Genomic DNA, 7,484 nt, shown 5'->3' on the forward strand with positions numbered 1-7,484 from the left:
GCCTTTCAAATTAAGAATATCTAGCATTCCGTTATTTAGAGTTACAACCCACAAAGACATTTTCTTAATTTAAGAATATCTATCATTAGTGCACTTCATTAGGGAGGCAATTGAAGTATTATTTCGACTAAATGATCAATACAAACCATTGTCATTACCATACAAATTAAACTCCTAAAAGGTAGCAGAAATTAGAATCCTAAAAAAAAAATACTCTCTCATTTCAAAGTCAAAAATGTTTACACTCAAAAATAGACTTCAGCTGTCCGAGGAACAGTGTCCAAAGTTGCACATTTGTGATGACGCCTATGTAATTCAGTAGTAAAGCTTATGGATGGAGCTGCTCTTTTTTACTTTAGAGTAGTCCGCCCTTTATGCCAGCATCCCCATTTGAGATTTCAGACCCTGTGATGTTACTCACTGATAACTGGTTAATTGTTCTAAGGATTGATTGCTTTGCTTAAGATATAAACCATGAAAGTATGCACAGAACATGTTATATTGTCAAGAGTATTTTTGTCTACAATGTATTCAACGTCCCTATGATAGACACATCCCTCCTGCCTTTGGAGTTTCAAACTGACCAGTCATTCTAACCTAAAAAAAATCTGAAGACCTTCCAAATATATCCATTTCTCCAAGTCAAAATGTTACTGTTCATCCACAACTTAAGATAACACACATATTGTAAAACAGAATGTCCAATTTGTTTTAAGAAAAAAAAAAAAGTAAAAAGCAAAACATCACTCTGAAATTCAGTCATTTTAAAAGCTATACCCATGCCACCTGGTGCCACTGTGAGAATCTTGAACCTGACTTCACCAATAATGTTTCTGAGTGAGGAGCCAGCAGATGAGGACAAACATATACTAAGGCAAGGGGATGGTGTAAAAATGAACAGTGCTTTTAATAAACAATCCAAAAAAACAAAAAAAAAAAAACCCCAAGTGTCCAAAAAGTGCAGTGTAAAATAGTCAATAAATAAATACTATTTAAAAAGAAGGTGTCTCTGTGGAGGTTAAAATCCAATAAAATAAATATTCCATTAAAACAAGGTTAAAAACCATGGGGCAGGAAACTGTCCTTAAAAACCTTAAAATCCTGAGCCCCAGTGCAGTCATTTAAAACTCGGCCGTCTCTGTGACTTACCCTAGAGTGGGACCTTGCAGTCAAGGAGGTGCCTATCCAGCAGTTCAGCCCAACTCTATCCCTTCTAGCTCTCTCTGACTGCAGGCGGTGCACCCCATCAAGCATCCGACTCCCACTACCAGGCATGTGTCCTTGTGGTCCACAGCACCACCTGCTGAATACCTCTCTGTCTCTCCTTCTCCTGCAAGTCACTACAACTGAGCAGCGTTGCAGCCACCCTAACTACCCAGGTCACTCAGCTGGATTGACCATCAACCCTGAGCACCGTTTACACACTCCAAGGGACTTCCTCATGAGTGTCTGCCCTTTCCACTTTCCTAACACTCACTTGCACCGGATCTCCACCTACCACATTGCCTTTTTCAATCTTTTAACCTCCTTTCGTTTTCTATCTTTTTCTTTCCTTCTCAAATCGGCCTTTTTCCTTCCCTCCAGTTCTTATGACGGCTCGTTCTTATAAGGCTCCATGGGTGCAGAATCTCAAGTCACATACTGCAGGAAGCCGATGAAGCAATTGAGAAAGACAGCAGCTTCATGTGCAACTGCGTCTCACCCCAATTACTCCACCAACTTCCCTCAGCTGCGTGAGCGCACACCCATGGAGAATGAGTCAGCCAATTGTTTGATTCATTTATTAAAATGGACACTTTTTCCTGGGTCGTGGACCCGCTATACCACAACTTGTCACTTTGCTGCTCATCTCCCTCTACGGCAAACTTGAGGTGCCGAGGCATGGATTCCCATTGGAAAGTCACTGCTGATCTTGAATGTTGATGCCCAGATGAGAATTTGTCTCAGTTCTGTAGACAACTAGACAAGAACAACCAGAGACTTTTGTTATTTTACAAAGATATTGCCTGCTGCTGCTGGATTGAGAGTGCACGTGTGCTTTGTTGAGAGAACATTCAGCATACGAAAGTATATAACCAAGTGACAAGAGCAGAACAGACACTACAGGCATACATCTGTTCATCTTCCTAACCTGCTTATCTAAGGCAGGACCACAGTGTGAAAACAGGGCAAACACACACGCACATGCACACACACACACACACCCCACTTTAGAAACCTAAGTTTAATCAGGTTGAGGTTTAATAATGCAAACAGTTCTGTTACTTCCAACTTGAAAAATACCAAACTTTTCCTTTAAGATAAAAGTTAAATGTTTATAATTTTTTATTAAACTTTAGAGTGAAAATGTAAGTTGAAATTGGTCTAGAATTTAACAGTATTTGGATACCTCATATTTTTGGTTACAAACTAAGCATTACCAAGAGAAGAAGCAAATTAAAGGCAGTCAAATAATGCGAAGTATTAATCCCATTAATTCCAGGGGAATTCTGGGCGTTCCCAGGCCAGCCAAGAGACATAGTCCTTCCAGCATGTCCTGGGTCTTCCCCGGGGCCTCCTCCCAGTTAGACGTGCCCAGAACACCTCACCAAGGAGGCATCCTGATCAGATGTTTGAGCCACCTCATCTGACTCCTCTTGATGCGGAGTAGCAGTGGCTCTATTCGGAGCTCCTTCCCGATGACCGAGCTTCTCACCCTATCATTAAGTGAAAGCCCAGACACCCTGCGGAGGAAACTCATTTCAGCTGCTTATATTCAAGTTCTTTCGGTCACTGCCCATAGCTCATAACCATAGGTGAGGGTAGGAACATAGATTGACTGGTAAATTGAGAGATTGGCCTTTCGGCTCAGTTCCTTTTTCATCACAACAGACCGATGCAGAGTCTGCATCACTGCGGACACTGCACGGATTCGTCTATTGATGACAAGCTCTATTCTTCCCTCACTCGTGAACAAGACCCCGAGATACTTGAACTCCTCCACTTGGGGCAGGATCTCGCTCTCAATCCTGAGAGGGCAACCTACCGTTTTCCGGCTGAGAACCATGGTGTTGGATTTGGAGGTGCCAATTCCCATCCCAGCCGCGAACCGATCCAGAGAGAGCTGAAGATTACAGCAAACGGGACAATATCATCTGCAAAAAGCAGTGACCCAATCCTGAGCCCACCAAACCAGACCCCCTCAATGTCCTGGCTGTGCCTAGAAATTCTGTCCATAAAAGTTATGAACAGAATCGGTGACAAAGGGCAGACCTGGCGGAGTCCAACTCTTACTGGAAACGGGTTCGACTTACTGCTGGCAATGCGGACCAAGCTCTGACACCGGTTGTACAGGGACCAAACAGCCCTCATCAGGGGGTCCGGTACCCCATACTCCCGGAGCACCCCCACAGGATTCCCTGAGGGACACAGTCGAACGCCTTTTCAAAGTCCACAAAACATACAGTTAGGCCCATAAATATTTGGACAGAGACAACTTTTTCTAATTTTGGTTCTGTACATTACCACAATGAATTTTAAATGAAACAACTCCGATGCAGTTGAAGTGCAGACTTTCAGCTTTAATTCAGTGGGGTGAACAAAACGATTGCATAAAAATGTGAGGCAACTAAAGCATTTTTTTTAACACAATCCCTTCATTTCAGGGGCTCAAAAGTAATAGGACAAATTAAATAACTGGAAATAAAATGTTAATTTCTAATACTTGGTTGAAAATCCTTTGCTGGCAATGACAGCCTGAAGTCTTGAACTCATGGACATCACCAGATGCTGGGTTTCTTCCTTTTTAATACTCTGCCAGGCCTTTACTGCAGCGGCTTTCAGTTGCTGTTTGTTTGTGGGCCATTCTGTCTGAAGTTTAATCTTCAACAAGTGAAATGCATGCTCAATTGGGTTAAGATCAGGTGACTGACTTGGCCATTCAAGAATTTTCCACTTCTTTGCTTTAAGAAACTCCTGGGTTGCTTTGGCTGTATGTTTTGGGTCATTGTCCATCTGTATCATGAAACGCCACCCAATCAATTTGATTGCATTTAGCTGGATTTGAGCAGACAGTATGTCTCTGAACACCTCAGAATTCATTCGGCTGCTTCTGTCCTGTGTCACATCATCAATAAACACTAGTGTCCCAGTGCCACTGGCAACCATGCACGCCCAAGCCATCACACTGCCTCCAGCGTGTTTTACAGATGATGTGGTATGCTTTGGATAATAAGCTGTTCCACGCCTTCTCCATACTTTTTTCTTGCCATCATTCTGGTAGAGGTTGATCTTGGTTTCATCTGTCCAAAGAATGTTTTTCCAGAACTGTGCTGGCTTTTTTAGATGTTCTTTAGCAAAGTCCAATCTAGCCTTTCTATTCTTGAGGCTTATGAGTGGCTTGCACCTTGCAGTGCACCCTCTGTATTTACTTTCATGCAGTCTTCTCTTTATGGTAGACTTGGATATCGATACACCTACCCCCCGGAGAGTGTTGTTCACTTGGTTGGCTGTTGTGAAGGGGTTTCTCTTCACCATGGAAATGATTCTGCAATCATCCACCACTGTTGTCTTCCGTGGACGTCCAAATCTTTTTGCGTTGCTGAGTTCACCAGTGCTTGCTTTCTTTCTCAGCATGTACCAAACTGTAGATTTTGCCACTCGTAATATTGTAGCAATTTCTTGGATGGGTTTTTTTCTGTTTTCGCAGCTTAAGGATGGCTTCTTTCACCTGCATGGAGAGCTCCTTTGACCGCATGTTATCTGTTCACAGCAAAATCTTCCACATGCAAGCACCACACCTCAAATCAACTCCAGGCCTTTTATCTGCTTAATTGATAATGACATAACGATGGACTTGCCCACACCTGCCCATGAAATAGCCTTTGAGTCAATTGTCCAATTACTTTTGAGCCCCTGAAATGATGGTATTGTGTTAAAAAAATGCTTTAGTTGCCTCACATTTTTATGCAATCGTTTTGTTCACCCCACTGAATTAAAGCTGAAAGTCTGCACTTCAACTGCATCTGAGTTGTTTCATTTAAATTTCATTGTGGTAATAATGTACAGAACCAAAATTAGAAAAAAGTTGTTTCTGTCCAAATATTTATGGACCTAACTGTATGTAAACTGGTTGTGCAAATTCCCATGCACCATCCAGGACTCTGCCATGGGTGTAGAGCTGGTCCACTGTTCTGCGACTAGGATGAAAACAACACTGTTCCTCCTGAATCTGAGGTTCAACTATCTGACGGACCTTCCTCACCAGGATCCCCGAACAGACTTTTCCAGAGAGGCTGAGGAGTGTCATCCCTCTATAGTTGGAACACACCCTCCGGTCCCCCTTCGTAAAGAGGGGGACCACCATCCCGGTCTGCCAGTCCAGAGGCACTGTCCCCGATGTCCATGCGATGTTGCAGAGGCATGTCAACCAAGACAGTCCTACAACATCCAGAGCCTTGAGGAACTCCGGGCGTATCTCATCAACCCCCGGGGCCCTGCCACCAAGGAGTTTTTTTGACCGCCTCAGTGACCTCAGTCCCAGAGATGGAAGAGCCCACCTCAGAGTCCCCAGGCTCTGCTTCCTCAATGGAAGACATGTTAGTGGGATTGAGCAGGTCTTCGAAGTACTCCCCCCACTACCCACATCATCCTGCGTCCAGGTCAGCAGCACACCATCCCCACCATATACAGTGTTGACACTGCACTGCTTCCCCCTCCTGAGACACCGGATGGTGGAGCAGAATCTCCTTGAAGCCATCCGGAAGTCGTTCTCCATGGCCTCCCCAAACTCCTCCCATGCCAGAGTTTTTGCCTCAGCAACCACCGAAGCTGCATTCCATTTGGCCCGCCGGTACTTATTAGCCGCCTCTGGAGTCCCACAGGACAAAAGGGTCCTGTAGGACTCCTTCAGCTTGACGGCATCCCTCACCGCTGGTGTCCACCAACAGGTTCGGAGATTGCTGCCACGACAGGCACCGACCACCTTACGGCCACAGCTCTGTTCAGCCGTCTCAACAATAGAGGCACGGAACATGGCCCATTCAGACTCGATGTCCCCCACCGCTCTTGGGACGTGGTTGAAGTTCTGCCGGAAGTGGGAGTTGAAGCTACTTCTGACAGAAGACTCGGCCTGACATTCCCAGCAGACCCCTCACAATACGTTTGGGCCTACCAGGCCTAACCGGCATCCTCCCCCACCATCGAAGCCAACTCACCACCAGGTGGTGATTAGTTGACAGCTCCGCCCCTCTCTTCGCTCGAGTGTCCAGGACATGTGGCCGCAAGTCCGATGACATGATCACGAAGTCGATCATCGAACTGAGGCCTAGGGTCCTGGTGCCAGGTGCACATATGGACACCCCTATGCCTGAACATTGTGTTCGTTATGGACAATCCCTTGACGAGCACAAAAGTCCAATAACAAAACACCACTCGGGTTCAGATCAGGGGGGCCATTCCTCCCTATCACACCCTTCCAGGTCTCACTGTCATTACCCATGTGAGCACTGAAGTCTCCCAGCAGGTGCACCCTCTAGCACCCCCTCCCTCCAGGGACTCCAAAAAGGGTGGGTACTCCAGACTGCTGCTCGATGCATACTTGCAAACAGTTAGGACCCATCCCCCAACCCGAAGGTGGAGGGACGCTATCCTCTCATCTACCAGGGTGAACCCCAATGAACAGGATCCAAGTCAGGGGGCAATAAATATGCCCACACTCGCTCGGCACCTCTCACTGGGGGCAACTCCAGAGTGGTAGAGAGTCCAGCCCCCCTCAAGGAGACTGGTTCCAGAGCCCACATTGTGCGTCGAGGCGAGCCTGACTATATCTAGTCGGAACCTCTAAACCTTGCGCACTAGCTCAAGCTCCTTCCCCTTCAGAGAGGTGACATTCCACGTCCCAAGAGCCACCTTCAATAGCCGAGGATCGGACCGCCAAGATCCCCGCCTTCGGCCACTACCCAACTCACACTGTACCCAACCTCCCTTGGCCCCTCCTACAGGTGGTGAGCCCATGGGAAGGGGGACCCACGTTGCCTCTTCGGGCTGTGCGTGGCCGACCCCCATGGGTGCAGGCCTGGCTACCAGGAGCTCGCCATTGTGCCCGACCTCCAAGCCTGGCTCCAGAGGGGGCCCCCAGTGACCTGCATCCGGGCGAGGGAAAATGCCATCCAATGTTTGTATGCATCACAGGTGGTTTTCTGAACCGGTCTTGGTCACGTCCCTTGCCTAGGACCAGTTTGTCGTGGGTGACCCTACCAGGGGCATAAAGCCCCCGACAATCTAATAAATATATTAATAGAATTAATCTAATGGGGAATTCAGTTTTCACATTGGTGAATATTAAAAATCACACAATATGACTGTTCATAATTATTAGTTAATTCAGAAAAAAGGCTGCTAAAAATCAACTAAAAATGTGACATGATGATCAGAAGATCTGCAAGTGAATGTACTTCACACATCACCAAAAAGTAAACATCTTGTATTACAATTTAAAATCACTT

Source organism: Erpetoichthys calabaricus, chromosome 2 (genome assembly GCF_900747795.2).
Source record: "Erpetoichthys calabaricus chromosome 2, fErpCal1.3, whole genome shotgun sequence".
In the NCBI taxonomy this organism is placed as follows: domain Eukaryota; kingdom Metazoa; phylum Chordata; class Cladistia; order Polypteriformes; family Polypteridae; genus Erpetoichthys; species Erpetoichthys calabaricus.